The sequence below is a fragment of the Tursiops truncatus genome, chromosome 20, assembly GCF_011762595.2.
Source record: "Tursiops truncatus isolate mTurTru1 chromosome 20, mTurTru1.mat.Y, whole genome shotgun sequence".
In the NCBI taxonomy this organism is placed as follows: Eukaryota; Metazoa; Chordata; class Mammalia; order Artiodactyla; family Delphinidae; genus Tursiops; species Tursiops truncatus.
Genome location: NC_047053.1, coordinates 56,572,793 through 56,589,441, shown reverse-complemented (window position 1 = coordinate 56,589,441; position 16,649 = coordinate 56,572,793). Strand labels below are relative to the sequence as shown.

The 16,649-nt window shown below is 51.1% G+C and overlaps 2 protein-coding genes across 6 annotated transcripts in view; one reads left to right on the top strand and one right to left on the bottom strand.

Annotated features, from left to right (window-relative positions):
- Nucleotides 1–4,577, bottom strand: part of SLC16A6 (solute carrier family 16 member 6) — a 33,137-nt gene extending 28,560 nt beyond the window's left edge. Inside the window, exon 1 of one of the 2 annotated variants that reach the window (XM_033846628.2) lies at nt 4,398–4,577. The gene's annotated coding sequence lies outside the window, so the exon portion shown is untranslated. Of the gene's footprint in view, nt 1–3,971; nt 4,112–4,397 lie in introns of those variants that run through there. The other variant, XM_033846629.2, reaches the window with a different exon arrangement.
- Nucleotides 1–16,649, top strand: part of ARSG (arylsulfatase G) — a 131,793-nt gene that overhangs the window by 40,618 nt on the left and 74,526 nt on the right. Inside the window, exon 1 of one of the 4 annotated variants that reach the window (XM_073798349.1) lies at nt 3,563–3,875. The exons of 1 other annotated variant lie outside the window; for it this stretch is intronic. The gene's annotated coding sequence lies outside the window, so the exon portion shown is untranslated. Of the gene's footprint in view, nt 1–3,562; nt 3,876–4,897; nt 5,014–5,477; nt 6,191–16,649 lie in introns of those variants that run through there. 2 more of the 4 variants (XM_073798350.1, XM_033846640.2) reach the window with 2 other exon arrangements.

Sequence of the window (16,649 nt, the reverse complement as noted above, 5' to 3'; positions counted from 1 at the left end):
GCTTCATCACATCCTCCTGCTGCATAAGGCTTGCTCTGACCCACTCGACCTAAGGAGCTCTCTTCACGGGACAGGCGCCCTTTAATAATGGGCTGCTGTCTACTTGTATGCATTTATCTTATTTGCTCAGTTAAACTGTAAGCTCACGGAAAACAAATCTGGGCCTATTTCTCTTTGCATCCCTTCCCCCCCCCCCCCCCCAGGTACCTTGCACACAGCTTTAATTAATTCTTTCCAACAAAGTAACTGCTGGGTGCCAGGGCCTATGCTAGGGGCGACAGTGACAATACAGAGATGGCCTCTGCCTCCCTGGATGAAATTGTTTGTTGATGATAATGATAAGGAACCTTAAGACTGAAATCCCATCACATTTTAAAACCATTCAGCCATGTCCTCCCGGAGCTCAGAACATTTCTGACAAGCAGTGGCGACTAAGTCCAAGGCCAGGTCGGCACGAAGGGTGCCCATAAGACCTTAGCATTTTAAGAGAGGGCTCGGGGCCAACTTGAATAAAAACACATTGGGTAAAATTGATAAAGGCCCCAGAGAGACAGACAGAAGCCCTCTCTAGCCTAAAAGCACTGCAGGACCAAGGCGCAGAACCTTTTGGTTGGGTTGCATTTCAGAGGGTCAAGACTAGACTGCAGTTTTTGTAGGAAGACGAGGTTACCTACTATGGGAAGGCTCTGGGCGAGGCCAGCGCTTCAGTTCTGGTGATGGGTGCCCATCTCTCTCTTTCTTTGCCTGTTGCCGTCGGTGGTTTAAATGTGCAAGATGGGTGGGGCTGGAGGCCCCGGGGTGGGTGGAGTTAGAATTACAGAATGTTACAACCAAAATGGGATTTGGAGCCCATCTGGGTCCATACCCTCTTTGTAAAATCCCACTCATTTTGCAAAATGGGGAAGCCGACCCCCAGAGAGGGGAAGGGACTGGACCGAAATGGTCCAGCATCTGATCTCCTGTCTCCCGGGGCCCCGCTGTATCAGGATGCAGAACAGCATTCTGAAGGCCAGGGAGGGGGCGTTTCCTACAGAGGTTGTGAGGACTCTTCCACCGCGTCACTGTGTGACCTGGAGAAAGTCACTGCACCTCTCTGGGCCGGAGTGCCTCACTCGTCAAATGAAGAGGCTGGCTTTGGGGGCCCTTACAGCCCCCCAGCTTCGGCAGCTGACACTTCTGTTGTTCAGCACTGAGTTCGCAACCACCCGATTGCTCAGGTGAAACCTAGTGGCCCAAGGAGACCTGGGAGCTGGGAGGAAAGTGCAGGTGCCAGACGGTTCTTACAGACGCGGGTGTAACGGAGCCGGACGCTGGCTGGAGCTGATCTAGGACAGCCGGCTCGAAGGTGGCAGCTGTCTGACTGCTTTCCTTCTGTTCACTCTCTGAGCTCCTTCTGGGTGTTCAACTCCTTTGTTTCTTTAAACTTTACATCTGGGCTACTCCCCTGAAGCTAGATCCAAATATAACTCTCACCTGCATTCTTAGGTTTGGGGAGGACAGCTTTTTTATTGTTTTCCTGGGATCATCATAAAGAAAGATGACACCCCAGAACCCACTGATACTCCCAAGTTTACGCCTTCATCATCCTAAAGCAGCCTATGCCCTGGTATATTGAGCTTTGAAGATCACAGTACAGAATGATAATAGAATAACCTGGTTTCTGTAACATACGGTTGAGGACGCCTTGCACACAGGGCAGTCGGCAGCTCTTTCCAGACCCAGTGCCTGGCCATGTGCCTGGCACACAGTATGTGCTCAATAAAAGTTCACTAAACAAAGCATGCGTCTTGGGCACTCCTGAAGCAATGCACGGCTCTAGCCTCCTGAAGCCCAGTCATCAAGTGAGGAAGTCCCTGCTTGCATAATCAGTCCTTCCCCTGGACTCTTTCCTTCCTACCATCCCCTCAGCAGGACGACTGGCTTAACAAACGGGTTGGCCTCTACAAACGAAAGAGAGAAAGGCCTGTGGCTTCAAGGCTCTAAGAATTCCAGAACATGGAAATAATGTTTTGGTTTTACGGGCATGTGAATTTCCCTGACGGGATGGGATGGGATATTCGTTTACTGTGGGGGGGATAGAGCCGAGCGAGGAGCAACCCCACGGCCTTGGGAGAATCACCTTGCTGCTTGATTTTCACTGCCAAGAGGTGAACAAGGGAGTTGAACTAGACGGAGGTGATCTCAGATCTCTTCCTGCCCTAAAAATCTACGTTTCTCTGATAGCCTTTGACCCCCACTTGCTCCAAGTTACCCTTTCATCTTTCTCAATTCATTTTTGAGTCCTTTGACGCAAGGTCCACAGGTCTGTCTCTGTGAGGCCCTTGTGCGTTATTTGTTGAATTTCTGTTTACCATTAACTGGCCTCACGCTCATGGGAAAATGACTTTGTTCCTAAGTTTCATCCTCTAAAAGCAGGGTGAGACACAGAGGTCTGGAGGGTAAAATGCTACGATTCTGAACAGGGGTTCCTGGCAGCCATGTCGCCTTCCTCCAAATGTTCTCCCAAAGGAAGCAGAACGGACAAAATGCACTGGGTGGTTTGGAGTAATTTCCTATGAGCATTTGGTTGTCTAATCTTAAGTAAACGAGAATTCTGCCAAGGCTTGGAAATCTGCTATAGCTGGGACTCTCAACTGCGATTTGATTTCTTGAGAAAAGCTGTCCCCTGGAGGCATGAAGAATGCAAAATATTGGACTATGATAGACCGTCAGGGTGCCAGTCCAGGGTCAGATCAGAGCAAAGTTCAAAATGCAGCCTCTGGATGGGCAGCGGTGGCAGCTGCTGGTGTGGCTGGTGTGAACAAAGCCTCAGCGAGCCACTGCCAATCTCCATTCTTCTTAAAGGCGTCGCCTGGAGAACAGCTTTTGACAAGTTGTTTCCAGCCCTAGTTGTCAAAACCAGTCTGTATTTAGGTGAAGCTCACTTCAATTCTCTATTTTAAAAAAAAACAACAAAACCCCCAAACCTAACCTGGACGGCAGCCTCAGCTGCTCTGAATCCCTGGAGAGCACCGATTCACCCCCTTTTACAAGATCGTGATGTAGAAACCTATCCCCTAATTTAAGTGTCGTCCTCAGGAGTTCCACCGAGGAAAGTCCTTTTTGGGAAACCACAGAAGGAAAACTCAGGGTTGGTGGTTCTCATAGAGAAGGAGCTTTTCCACTTGGCTGCACTGTTTATTTACATACTGGAACTATCTTGGACACTTAATGATGAGAAGAGGTATTTCTGTATCCACCAGGCAGGCAGGACGTATTATTGATCGCCCCCCCACCCCATGACAGGGACTGGTGCTTGGACATGGGGAGATGCATCACTTAGAGATCTCTGCATAGCACTTGGGGCTGTTTTTGCAAACAAGACCCTCCACCCAATGCACTTAGTATGATTTGCAAAATAGTAAGATTACCGAGAAATCCCATTCCCAGGGTAGAAACCGTCTCCTTTGAGAAAGAGCTGACACGGTGTGTCTATAACTGCAAACAAAACCAGCTTCCAGGATGACAAGGTGTCATTGCTTGCTCTTCCCCGGTTGACTCCGGGGAGCTTTTCTCTAAGACTGACGCCCCCCGTGTTTGGTGACATGTTACATGCCACCTAACAAACTTCTATCATCTGTCTGTGGGAGAGTGTGGCGGTCTGGTTTAAAAAAGAAAAAAAAAAAGAAGCAGAAGGAAATAACCCATTTCCTCTGCAAAACCATCCTCCCTGGCTACAGCGCCGCTCAGCTACCCGGGCGCTTTCCCGTGGTTGGCAGCCCTGGGAACCTTGGAAGTTGAGCGGGACCAGCCGTCAGCCGCTGACAGCCCTGACGGTCAAGGTGGACGAGCTGCTCTCGGCGGGGACATGCCTGCCTCCCCGTCGGCCGCCCCGGGTGCGTGTGTCAGGCGGGGGGAGGCCGGGAACCCTGCTTTCCCTGGCGCTGTCTGCGGGGCCGCCCTGCGCGCGCGCGCCAGCCTGGGGACGGTACCTCTGACATTTCGCTCCTGTGACGCGCGGGCAACTTCATGCGGAAAATCCGTGCAGGGAGCTCAGCGCGGCGCCCCCCTCGCCCGACAGCCTGGGGGCCCTCGCCTGGGCCGGGGGGCACCCAAAGGCCAAACCTGCCTTTAGGTGTTTTCCGGACACCGACTGTACCCGGGCCACCGACAGGCAACTCTCGGCTGCCCGCAATGGTGAGAGCGCGCCATCCCGGGGGCCCCGGGCATTTCCAACTGTCAGAGAAGATTTGGGGGAATAACCTCTCCAAAATGTTAAGCAGTTAAGTGGTTTCCTCTTCCTCCCTCCAGCCTCCCCCACCACCAGCCCCCCAAAGCTCCCAACATAGCTTAAGAAAAAACCCACCCACACCCCACCATCAAACTTTTAAACATGTAAAATGATAAAACCAACTCACCAAGTTAGAAGGGAAGAGAATAAACCCCAAAAGGCTCCCAATAAGGCGGAGGCCAGGCCGCCCCCTCCTTATAAGCCGCTCGGGAACACGAGAGAGGATTAACCCCTTAGGGCGTGGGCCCGAGCCTAGGGCAAGTTGGCTCCGGCGGGCGAGCCCCGGGCGCCCGCCCCGCCGCGCCCGGCTCCGGCCCCCCGCCCGCTCCCGCGCCTCGGGCCCCCGCGCCGCGCCCCCCGCCCCCCTCCCCGCCGCCCGCGCCGCGCCGAGCCGTGCGTGCCGCCGCCCGCGCCCCGGCCCCGCGTCGCTGCCTATCGCTTATCCTATACCGGCTGCAGCCGGTCTCCGCCGGCCTCGGGGGCGCGCCGCCGACCATGTGCTGCGAGCGCGGAGCGCCGCCAAGGAGGGGGCCGGCCCGGCGTGCGCGCGCCGGCCCACGTGGACGAGGCCGTGCCGGGCCCGCGCCCGCCCAGGGCCGGGGCCGTGGGTCACGGAAGGTAACGGCCTCGCCGTGCCAGACCCCAGACCGGCCGTGGGGTCCCGCGGGGCCGCCCCCCACCCGCCCCGGCCCCGCGCATCCTGGCGCGCCTGGCGCGACCGGACCCCGGCGCTCGGCCGCACTGTAAGCGGGGCGCGCCGGCACCCACTCTGCGGACACGTCCGGCCGGACGTGCGGGGTCCCCGGGCCGCCTCCCTTCCCGCCGGCCCCGCCCGCGCCCGGAGGGCTTGGGCTCCGGGCTGCGGCGGCTCAGCGCCCGCCCCGGGCAGAACAGGTTCCTTCCAGTTCGGGTGTGAGCTGCGCGCGCGGCGCCGCGGACCCCGAGTTCCTCCTCTCATGCCCGCTTCCCCCGATTTCGTCAACTCGCGCACCCCAGCGGTTCCCCTGGGGGGGGGGGTGTGCGGGCCCCAGGAAGCTCGCGGCCGGCTGTCATGGGCGCTTTGCTTTCCCCCCTTTGCTGCAGAAGCGACAGCATCGCGTTGCGCGCGAGGGATGTGGGCGAGCAGCCGGGCTGAGTCAGCATCCCCGGCCCGGGGCGCGCGCGCATCCTCCCCGCCAAGCGGGAGGCGACGTCCACACAGGTGCCAGGCCGCAGAACTCGCGGGGAGCTCCGGTGGGCGAGGGACCCGGACGTCGAGGGGCTGCGTGCCCCTCATCCCTGAGTCCCGGACCCCAGGGTCACAGGGGGCTCAGCAGATGATGCTCGGGAACCTCAGTAAGGAGCTCGTCACGGGGACAAAGCCGTGTGTTGGGTGCCAGCCGTTTCGGAGCCCGCGGGGGCACAGACTCGGCCGCCCGGTGTCCACCTCACGTCCCCAGGGCCTCTTTGAGAACTGCTCGGAAGCAGAATGCCTTATTTTCCGCGTCCCCCTGCCGACTCGCACCAGCCGCTCCCTGCATTGGGTTCGGAGAATGTGCTTCTGGTGTGAGAAACTCGGGAGAGCCTACTTTGGGGGTGCGTGTACCTAGGGTCGCCACCGGGAGGAGTCGGCGGTCTGAATCGTAATAAAAAGCCCATTGCGGTCGCTGCCTGATTTCTCCCGTGATTTTGGCATCGGGTCTACTGGGTTAAGTGCCATTTTGTGCTGTTAACAAGCTCTGGCGTGGGTTCGGGGAGCAGGTGTGTTGGCGCAGAGTGCCTGCTTACGACCGGGACGGTACAGCCGGGGGCCACTGATGAGCTTTGCAACCTTGCCCGAGTAACCTAGCTTCCTGGGGACAATCATGATATTCCCAGAATCAAAGGATCTAATTGATGATGCCGGTGAAGGACGGATCACAGCGACTGGCGTTATGCATGGTACGCCCTCACTAGCCAGTAGCTCTTACTGTTACTGCTGTTTGTGGCTTTCCAAGTCCAACAGCTGACTGCAGCACACATCCTGCACGCGGTCCTTTTTCGAGCTGTTCTTCTAGGACTCCACACGTTATGAAATTTAGAATGTGATTTTAACCACCGGCATGAAAGCACTTGATGCTAAAATAGGAATGCCTGTAAATATAGTTTAGGATCTTACAGTGCCTTGGGATCTGTCCCTGCTGAGTGTGGAAATGTCATATTTAACATGACACAGCACATACTGTATTGAGACCTGCTTAGGAACCTAGGGGTGCAGCCCATTAGCTATAGCTGAGTGACAAGCAAGTCACCAAAGATCTTGGTGCTTCAGCTTCTTGGTTTTAAACATTAGGCAAATAATGCAGAAAGCCCTAGGGGTGAATGGACGTTTGGGAAGGTCACATCTGAGCGTATGACCAGGTAAGATGGCTAGCTGTTGGAGGAGCATATGACTGTAATGATGATAACAATAATAATGTAATGCTCTTTTGTTAATATTAATTATACCTATTAGTATTTTTTTTGCACTTTTGCTTTGTTCCCTGTATTAGGTGTGGTTCATGTGATCTAATTTTAAGCCCATCAGCAACCTTCTACAGTTGACACTCATCTCCATTTTACAGATGAGAAAAGTTGAGGCACAGAGCATGGAAGGGATTTTCCCCAAGGTTTAGACACACTGTCTCTTTTTGCAACTGAGAGCGCTTCCAAGTATGACATTTGCCACCTGCTCTCGGATAACAGCAAAAGGTGTCTGGAAACCCAACCCCTGTCCAGTCTTGCCAGCCACAAACTGGTGACATTTGCCCACCATGATTAGAGGCTGGCTTCACCTTGTTCCCTGAATCCTAGTGAGACCAAGTGTGAAAACCCCTGTTTTTCTCTCTCTTCCAGGGAAAGCAAAGGAGGGAAAGCACTGCATTACCATGCTAATCAATTACCTCCCCCCCCCCAAAAAAAAGAAAAACAAAACTAACTCTGTTTAGTTCTAAATACGAACAAAAGGACCTTTAGAACCTGGAGTACAGAACCAGAAAAATCAGGAAATTAAGTTCAGGGTTCAGCGCCCCTCTTAGCCTCTTCTGTTGTGTCTGTCGCAACCCAAGTGGCGGCAGAGCCCCTAGGGCCCTTCGTTTACAGGGGGCAAGGCTATAATGATGCCTTTAGAAAGTCCCACAACATCTCTGGAAATGCATTGGCTCCCGAGAGCTGTCCCCACTGCTGTCTCTTTTCTAGCCCTCCTGTTTTGGCTCATTTGCATGAGAACAGATTCCTTTGTGCAGACTTGGCCTGCCGGGTCTCTGTCGACGTTCCGAGTCCTTCTAGTCTGCATGTTGGGTTGCTAGGCAGATATGACCCTGGCTTGCAAATAAGCTGCCTGCATTTACCAGCCCGTGAGAACTTCAACTTGGGCTAAGTAGACTGAAAGGAATCTTGTCTGGAGCTCAGGGAAGTATAAGCCCGCTTTTAAGGGCTGGGTCCTGAGAGCAGCCAAGGCAGAGGGGGAGCCCTGGAGGGGCTCGTAGGGAGGCCTGGACAGCCTGCCCTCCGCCCGCTCTCCTCCTTCCCTGTGTCGGCACCACGTGCCTGTCTTACCATGAGTATTCGATGAACTCAAACTCTCGCTTTAAAACGTTAATATCTGCTTCTCCGGACAGCACGGAACTTCACAGACTTTTCCCTCTAGGAATCCTGACTCTCGAGGTGGAGGTGCTGGGTTTATCTTGAGGTTTACAGGATTTCCCCCAACCCTGACATTTGATGGTTTGAGGGAAACAGAAATGCATGTTTTGGGGAGAATTTGAAGATTTCCCAATGGGAAGATCTGTTCTGAGGCACAGTTTTGGGGGAATCACTTTTCAGAGCATCAGCTCTTTCCTGAAGCTGATTTGTCTGAGAATTCAGCATGGGGCAGGCCCGCTGTTCCTTTATTCCTGCCTGGTGGGCCTTCTCTTGCTTAGTCAGAGCCAAGATCTCACTAGGGTGCCCTGCTCTAGCTGTAAACACCTCTGGGGGGAAGGTCAAAATATTATGTCAGGGAAAGCTCCTCTCTTCAAGTCAATATGTCCCATCTCCCAAGTGCATCTTGTTAAAGATGCATTTCCAAGAAAGTTACCTTGTGCTTAATAATGATTTGTCAAAATTGATAATATATGTTGTTTGATTCCAAACAGTTACTTACAGTAGTAATGATAGTGGCTCGACCCAGAAGAGATTTTTTTTTTTTTTTAACACTTGGAGCAAAGCATAAGCAATTAAATTTCAATTTCTACACAAAGTCTGTGTTCCAGAAAAGTAGGATAAGGTAATTCACTACTTCTGAACATAAAGGTCTAGTATATTGAGATAGAATGGAAATACAGTTTTGAAAAAAAGAGAGAGAAATGATAGAAAATTTCCAACCTAATGAGAACTCTTCTCAAGTAATTTTTGAATGAATGATGGTGGGAATTCCCTGACGGTCCAGTGGTTAGGACTCGGCGCTTTCACTGCTGGGGCCTGGATTCAATCCCTGGTCAGGGAACTAAGATCCTGCAATTGCTCTGGTGTTTATATGACATGGGATACATTGAAAAGCATGGTTTAATAGTTTTGTTATAAAAGTCAACATTTATGGATACAATTGAAGTGATAACTTTTGCAGCTACTTAGAATTGTGATGAAGCAATGAAGGTAACTTAACCCTGTGTGAGGGTTTTAGGGGCTGAATGTTTGTGCCCCTCACCATTCAGATGTTGAAGCTCCTCCCCCTCCCCCCTCCCCCCTGCAATGTGACAGTATCTGGAGATGGGGCCTTTGGGAGGAATTAGGGTTAGATAGGTCATGAGGGTGGGGCCCATATGATGGAATTCGTGCCCTTATAAGAAGAGGAAGCGAGAGAAATCTCTCTGTCTCTCCATGTCTCTCTCTGTGAGCACACACTGAGGAAAGGCCATGTGAGGGTGCAGTGAGAAGACAGCCATCTACAAGCCAGGAAGGGAGCTCTCACTAGCACCTGACCTTGCCGGCACCCTGATCTCAGACTGCTGGCCACCAGAACCAGGAGAAAATACATTCCTATTTTTTAAGCCACCCAGTCTATGGTACTTTGCTATGGCAGCTTGAGTTAATACGGAAGGGGTGTTTTGTTTTTCCAGATTCTTTTAGTGGGGAACCCAAGCAGAAACATTTGCAGGCCAATGAGGAGGATCCGTATTAGTATGAGGACAAGCAAGATGAGGTTCCCTGTTCTCCCTGGAGAGAGAAAACAAACCCAAGAGTCACCACACTGGACTGTGAGAGGCAAGGGAGGGGGCTGTGTAATTGAGAGGTTTGGTGGAAGATGCTATAAATGTTAAGATGCACGTGAACATGGACTCTAAGGCCCGACTTGGAACCCCAGGTCTGCCCTGGTAGCTGTGTCACCTTGGGCGAATTAACCTCTCTCCACCTCAGTCTGCTCATCCACGAAAGGGGGATGATAATAATAATAATAATACCTCCCTCAGAGGGTAGTTGTGTGGGGAGCTTAGTGCTGTGTTGCTAGGTTAACTGAATTAACCTGTGTAAGAGGCTGGGGGCGTTGAGGAAGATGGAGCTCGGTGGGCCTAGAATGGGTAGGAAAGTTCTTGCAAGCACTGGCAAGGCGGAGGGGTGAAGGATGAAGAGAATGAGAGGAAGGTGGTGGTCGGGGGAGAGTATGCTGGATTTGGGGACAGGGAGATCACCTCCCCACCCAGGGTACCAGGGGCCTCTGGTGACCTGAATTCTCTCACGCCTGGTTACCATTCTGGGCAGTGTTGATGTATCACTGTGTGCATTGCGTTCACTCTGGAGTAACTTTTACTTGGATGTTAACACTGACATTTGTCCTTTTTTGTCTCCATTGTTTACTGCTCCTGTAGTTTTGTCATTTTCTCACTGCTTATAAAGAAAAAAATAGAACAATGGCCTTGAGGAGGCCTCTATAAATGATCTCAAGCCTGTTGCAAGAGTCCTAAAAACAGAACAAAACAAAAATTAAAATTCTTGGAACCAAGTAATTTTAATCACATTGCTTTCAGAAACAAATACATGTCATATTAGACTCATGGCACGGTCGTGAGTCATGAAGTTTTGGAAAGTGCTGGGTGTGGGACCACTGGGTTTTGTCCCCACCAAACCAGACTTCCTTTGGATAATTGTTGACGTCCCACCCATCATGTTCCTCAAAGTCCAAGGAATGAAAACCTGCTCTCCTGCTATGTTTCTTGCCTAAAGGGAGATGCTAGCTTTCCCCATCTTGTCTAAACACGCACAGCCTGTCCGGCTGCTCCCTGGAACAACACACACTGTCAAGCTTCTATTTTAACCCTGTCAGAGCAGTGCATCCATGCATTTCCAGGTGGCTAGCGGGATGAGGCAAGGAAGCTAGAAGGATGCTCCCGGACTGCGTTAGGCGTTTGAGGCAAGGAGGGACCCTGCCCTGCTGTGGTCGGTGGAGGGCTCTGGCCTCTGTGTTGAGCTCAGATGCTTAGTAGGGATCTGGGGCGGGGCTGGGTACAGGCAACATCCATCCATCCTTCCATCCCACGTCCATCGCTCCTCCGTCCGGACAGCCTCTGCTCATACAGCCCACTCATGCGCACTGGCGAATGCAGTAGTTTCCCAGGCCACAAAACCACACCTCGGAGGATGTGGTCCGTACTCTCAAAGTGTTTACTCTAAAGAGAGGACACATATGTGATTGTCACCTAAAGCAGCACGTCAGCAAGGGCGCTTTTGCAAGTGAGAATCTCAGAGGGCGCTTTTGCAAGTGAGAATCTCAGAGGCAGGGGAACTGAGAAAGGTCGTCTGAATTTAGGGAAGTGATGAGATGAAGCTGAGTTTTCAGGGTGGAATGGAGGCTCGGCCGTAGTGGTTCAGGTCAGATGCACTCATTTGGCAAATATGGGTTGAACGCTTCCTGGATTGGGTAACCGGATTATGCAGTGTGTGAAGCAGATAGACATCCCTTCCCTCATGGAATTCACATCTTAGAGTTGTGGTGTTTTCTTGTTGGAGCAGTTAGCTCAGTGTCGTGGACAGGTAATCCTTCTGGGTGTTTCTGATATTAAAATGTAATTCCCACTTTCTTTTTTAAAAAATTTTTGTGGGAGTATAGTTGATTTACAATGTTGTGTTAGTTTCAGATGTACAGCAAAGTGAATCTGTGATACATATACATATATCTGTGCTTTTTCGGATTCTTTTCCCATATAGGCCGTTACAGAGTATTGAGTAGAGTTCCCTGTGCTGTATGGTAGGTCCTTGTTAGTTATCTGTTTTATATATAGTAGTGTGTATATGTCAATCCCAATCTCCCAATTTATCCCTTCCCCTGTTACCCTGGTAACCATAAGTTTGTTTTCTACACGTGTGACTCTATTTCTGTGTTATGGGTAAGTTCATTTGTACCCTTTTTTTTTTTTAGATTTCACATATAAGCGATATCATGTGGTATTTGTCTTTCTCTGTCTGGCTTACTTCACACAGGATGACAATCTCTAGGTCCATTCACGTGGCTGCAAATGGTATTACGTAATTCCCACTTTCAATTGGCATCATCAGCAAAGGACGGTTTCCCTCACAGCCCCTCTACATCTTGACCTCGTACTGCTACGTTGTCCAAAACCAGATTTGCTGGTAGGCAGTGTACTCCAAGGACCATGCTAGGTGTCACCAGGGTCTGCCCGGGACAGAAGGACCCAGCTCAGGTTTTCCCAAAACAGCACCGACAACCATGGGATTGTGTGACCAGGAACTATAGTTTGGAGCTTTGAAAATGCAAATCAGGATGACTCTTCACTTTCCCTTTGGCCTTGTTGTAACCATAGTGTTTGTATCTTTTACCTTTTCTGGGTTCAGAATCCAACAGCCAGGAATGCTGACAGACAGTTACGACCAAGAGTCAGCCAATAGCTGGAGGGCGTCTGGTCTCACCATCTAACTCGGAACAGTTTTGCTTAGTGTTAATTGTAGTAACGCTTTGACTTTGCATATGGTACTTTTCCAGAGCACTCTCATGTTTGTTACCTCCTTGTCCTCAAGCCAGTTGAGAGACGGGAGAATAAGAGTCCACATCTCTGAGCACTTATCGGGAGCAGGCGCTCGTGTTGGGTTATTTCATCCTCATGTTGGGTTTGGGGTGGAGGAACTTTTCTATGGCTCTGTTTTTCAGGTAAGTGGGGAAACTGAGGCCCAGAGAAATTCCATAACCTATCCAAAGTCACACAGCTAGGAAATGACTCTTCTGAATCCTGGACACATATTCTTCTGCAGACAGGCCATTACATCCCCAAAGCCAATTCTCCAAAAAGCAGATTTGCCAAGTAACTACTTCACTGAATTGAGCTTTTTTTTTTTTTTTTTTTTTGGCAAGACCGCAAGGCTTGCAGGATCTTAGTTCCCCAACTGGGGCTCGAACCCCGGCCCATGGCAGTGAGACCACAGAGTCCTAACCACTGGACCCCTGGACTGCCAGCGAATTCCCTGAATTAAGCATTTTTTCCCCCCAAGTTTTGGTCTTATCCTTACTTCTGCCCCTGCTTCAGCCACAGAGGTTCTCAGATAAAACTTAGCTCGAGGACTTCCCTGGTGGCACAGTGGTTAAGAATCCGCCCACCAGTACAAGGGACACAGGTTCGAGCCCTGGTCCGGGAAGATCCCACATGCAGTGGAGCAACTAAGCCCGTGTGCCACAACTGCTGAGCCCGTGTGCCACAACTACTGAAGCCCGCACACCTAGGGCCTGTGCTCCGCAACAAGAGAAGCCACCGCAATGAGAAGCCCGCGCACCGCAACGAAGAACAGCCCCCTCTCGCCGCAACTAGAGAAAGCCCGCGCGCAGCAACAAAGACCCAACGCAGCCAAACATAAACAAACAAATTTATTTTAAAAAAACCAAACTTAGCTTGAATCTCTCTTAGCAGGCTTGGGCTGCCATAGCAAAATACCACAGACTGGGGGCTTACACACAGAACTTTGTTTCTCACAGTTCTGGAGGCTGGGAAGTCTAAGATCAAGATGCCAGCTGATTTGGTTCTTGGGGAGGAGAGAGAGAGAGAGAGAAAAAGCTCTCCCCTGTCTCTTCAAATAAGGGCACTAATCCCATCAGGAGGGCTTCCCCCTCGATGACCTCCTCTAACCCTGATTGTCTCCCAAAGGCCCATCTCCAAATACTATCCTATTGAGGGTTAAGCCTCCAACACAGGAATTTGGAAAGGACACCAGCATTCAGTCCATAATGGAATCTAACATATTTCATTGTAGAGGTGCAACAGATCTGGGGAAAGGATAAATCTGCAAAAACAGAAGAGACAGTAGGTAGCGTTTAAGAGAAAGTTTTCCCTCTTCTCATGCAAAAATGACACAGGAAGAAAATGAAGCTTTGACACATGAACCCCAATCAGTCTTCTTTTTCTTTCTTCACAAATTTATTTATTTATTTATTTTTGGCTGCGTTGGGTCTTTGTTGCTGTGCGCGGGCTTTCTCTAGTCGCGGTGAGCAGGGGCTACTCTTCATTGTGGTGCGCGGGCTTCTCCTTGTGGTGGCTTCTCTTGCTGTGGAGCACGGGCTCTAGGCACGTGGGCTTCAGTAGTTGTGGCTCCCGGGCTCTAGAGTGCAGGCTCAGTAGTTGTGGCGCACGGGCTTAGTTGCTCCGCAGCATGTGGAATCTTCCCAGACCAGGGCTCGAACCTGTGTCCCCTGCATTGACAGGCAGATTCTTAAACCACTGTGCCACCAGAGAAGCCCCAATCGGATTTTTGATGATACTAACAAATGATTGTTTATTTAAAAAAGGGGGCTTTACTAGAATTGCAATTATACTTTATTTTAATTTTTGAATTTTTTTTAAAGCCTTTATTGAATTTGTTACAATATTGCTTCTGCTTTATGTCTTGGTTTTTTGGTCGCGAGGCATATGGGATCTTAGCTCCCTGACCAGGGATCGAACCTGCACCCCCTGCACTGGAAGGCGAAGTCTTACCCACTGGACCGCCAGGGAAGTCCCTGTGATTATATTTTAAAATAATTCTTACAATTTAGAGAGCTACATAGAAATGTTTGTTGATGAAGTTGCATGATATCTGAGATTTGTTTCCAAATAATCCAGTATAAGTGGAGGATGAGGGAAAGACAAGTAGGAGGGGAGACGGGTAAAACCAGACTGGCCCTGTGTTGATAATTGTTGAACCTAGATGTTGGGTAGGTATGTGTGAGTTTCTCAACTTCTGTATTTTGACAACTTTCATGACAAAAAGTTTAATAAGTAATAATAAACACCGCTTTGTAAAAAGTCCTTAGACATTTGGCAAACAGGCTTTAAGGGAGTGGATTTCAGGTAATTGACTGTAAGCCCTTTTCACTGGATCCCACCCCTCATGATTTTTCTTCTCAAGTGGAGGATGGAGTTTTATAGGAAGGATGTTATTCAGAGACCCATCTGCTCTCTCTGTTTTTCTGACCTGTGTTCAAGGACCCAGATATAATTTCTGCAGGGCTGCTGAGTTTTAGATGCGTGGTGTGATGTCACCTCTGATTTCCCAAGTTGGCTCTTGCCATGTGGCTTCCTTCTGGGACAGTCCCAGCAAGTGGTTCCAGCCTAAAGCCAGGCAGGATGTCATCTGTTCCTGTGGATGAGTTTCCTGGCATCCCTGGGGTCACAGAGGTTGATATTCCCAACAGGGTGTGGCTATAGGTCTTCAAGCTTAACATTTTTTAAAAAATTATCTAAGTGGAATTGCTCTCCCAGTTTGGATGGAGGTATTCAGAGATTTCTTTTGCTCCAGTTAGAAGATAAATGAGTCGGGGGATGTAACGTACAACAGGATGACTAGAATGAACCTGCCGTGTGGAATATTTGCAAGTTGTTAGGAGAGTAGATTCTCAAAGTTCTCACTACAGGAAAAAAGCATTTGTTTTTCTTCTCTGTCTCTCTCTCTGTCTCTCATTTTCTTGCGTCTCTACGAGATGATGGCAGGTAACTAAATTTACTGTGGTCATCGTTTCACAATATATGTGTGTCAAGTCATTACGCTGCGTGCGTTAGACTTACACAGGTGCTGTACGTCAAAGATATCTCAATAAAATGAAAAGAAAAAAAGATGACAGAAAAAAGATTTCCTGTGCATCCTCTGTTGAGCTAAGACTGCGGCCCCGCACATATGCTCTAAGAAATCTTTCCGAGTTGGGCCAGCCCCAAACTGACATGTTGGGGTCTAGAGGCAAAGGGAAGGGGCCTTGAGGATGTTTATTACACACAGATGTTAAATGACCATCTGATATTGGCCACCACAGTAACCGGATTTTCCTCTGCCCTTGGGCTTGGATGAGGGCGAGGCAGAATTTAAGGAGGTGCTCACCGGCAGGGCTGCGCTGACGGTCAGGGCACCTGAGCTGCAGCGCCGCCTCCTTAAGTTTTGCGCCCTGGCCGCTTGGCTTGCCTCACTCCAGCACTGTCTCTCACCTGGACTCACCTGGGCTCACCTGGACTCACCTGGACTGTGACAATGGACTCTTAATCTCTCAGTAGAGCAGCCAGAGGGATTCTGTTACGTTGAAAGTCAGAGCTCGGTGCTCTTGCCTGAATCCTCTGGCTCAGGAGAGGCTGTCTTCCTCCCGATTCCAGCTAATCCTCGCCCTTCCTCACTCCGAGGCTTGTCCTGCGGCTTCTCGGCTGCCCTCACGTGCCCCAGCCCTGCGCCCTGCTGGGTTCTCTGCCCGCGGCATCCCTTCCCGACTGAACCTCCCAGAGCTGCAGAGCTTCCTCCCCTTCTCTCCTGGATCCACCTAGAAAGATCACCTTGTCAGTGAGGTGGTCCCCGCCCTTCTCCTTTAACTCGCACCTGCTCACTGGCTCGCTCTCCCCAGTCCCCTTCCCGTGGTGATTTTCTCCCTGATGCGTTTCCTGGGTCCACGTCTTCCCCTCCTCCCCCCAGCAGGTAAGTGGCAGGAAGGCAGTGGGCTCTGTGTGTCATTCACTGCTGAACGCACAGCGCCCAGATCGAGACCTGTGCCTCGGTCCCCGTTCGCCGGATGGATGACTGAAGGCGCGGGGTTTGCGGGGGGGGGGGGGGTCATTTCCGACAGACGTGGCCAGCTGGTGCCCCGGGACCCCCGCGTGACTCCTGGCTGCAGCCAGCGCCCCCAGTGACCGCGGTCCGACTGGGCGGGTGAAACCACAGAACTCTGTAGCCAGCGGTCACACTCCCTCTGCGCCTTTGTCTTTCTTGGCCTTAGCTCATCCGAAGCTTTGTCTTTGGAAAACCAACAGAGCCCTCTGCCAGAAAGGTCTGCTCCACTGTCTTGTTGCTTCAGCTGTTTGCAAGGCGCTCTTGCGGGCTGCTTGGCCACGGGGGGCCCGCGGGGAGCCAGGGTCAGGTATTGGGCAGCCGGCCTGGGTGTGCAGCCTGCAGAGCA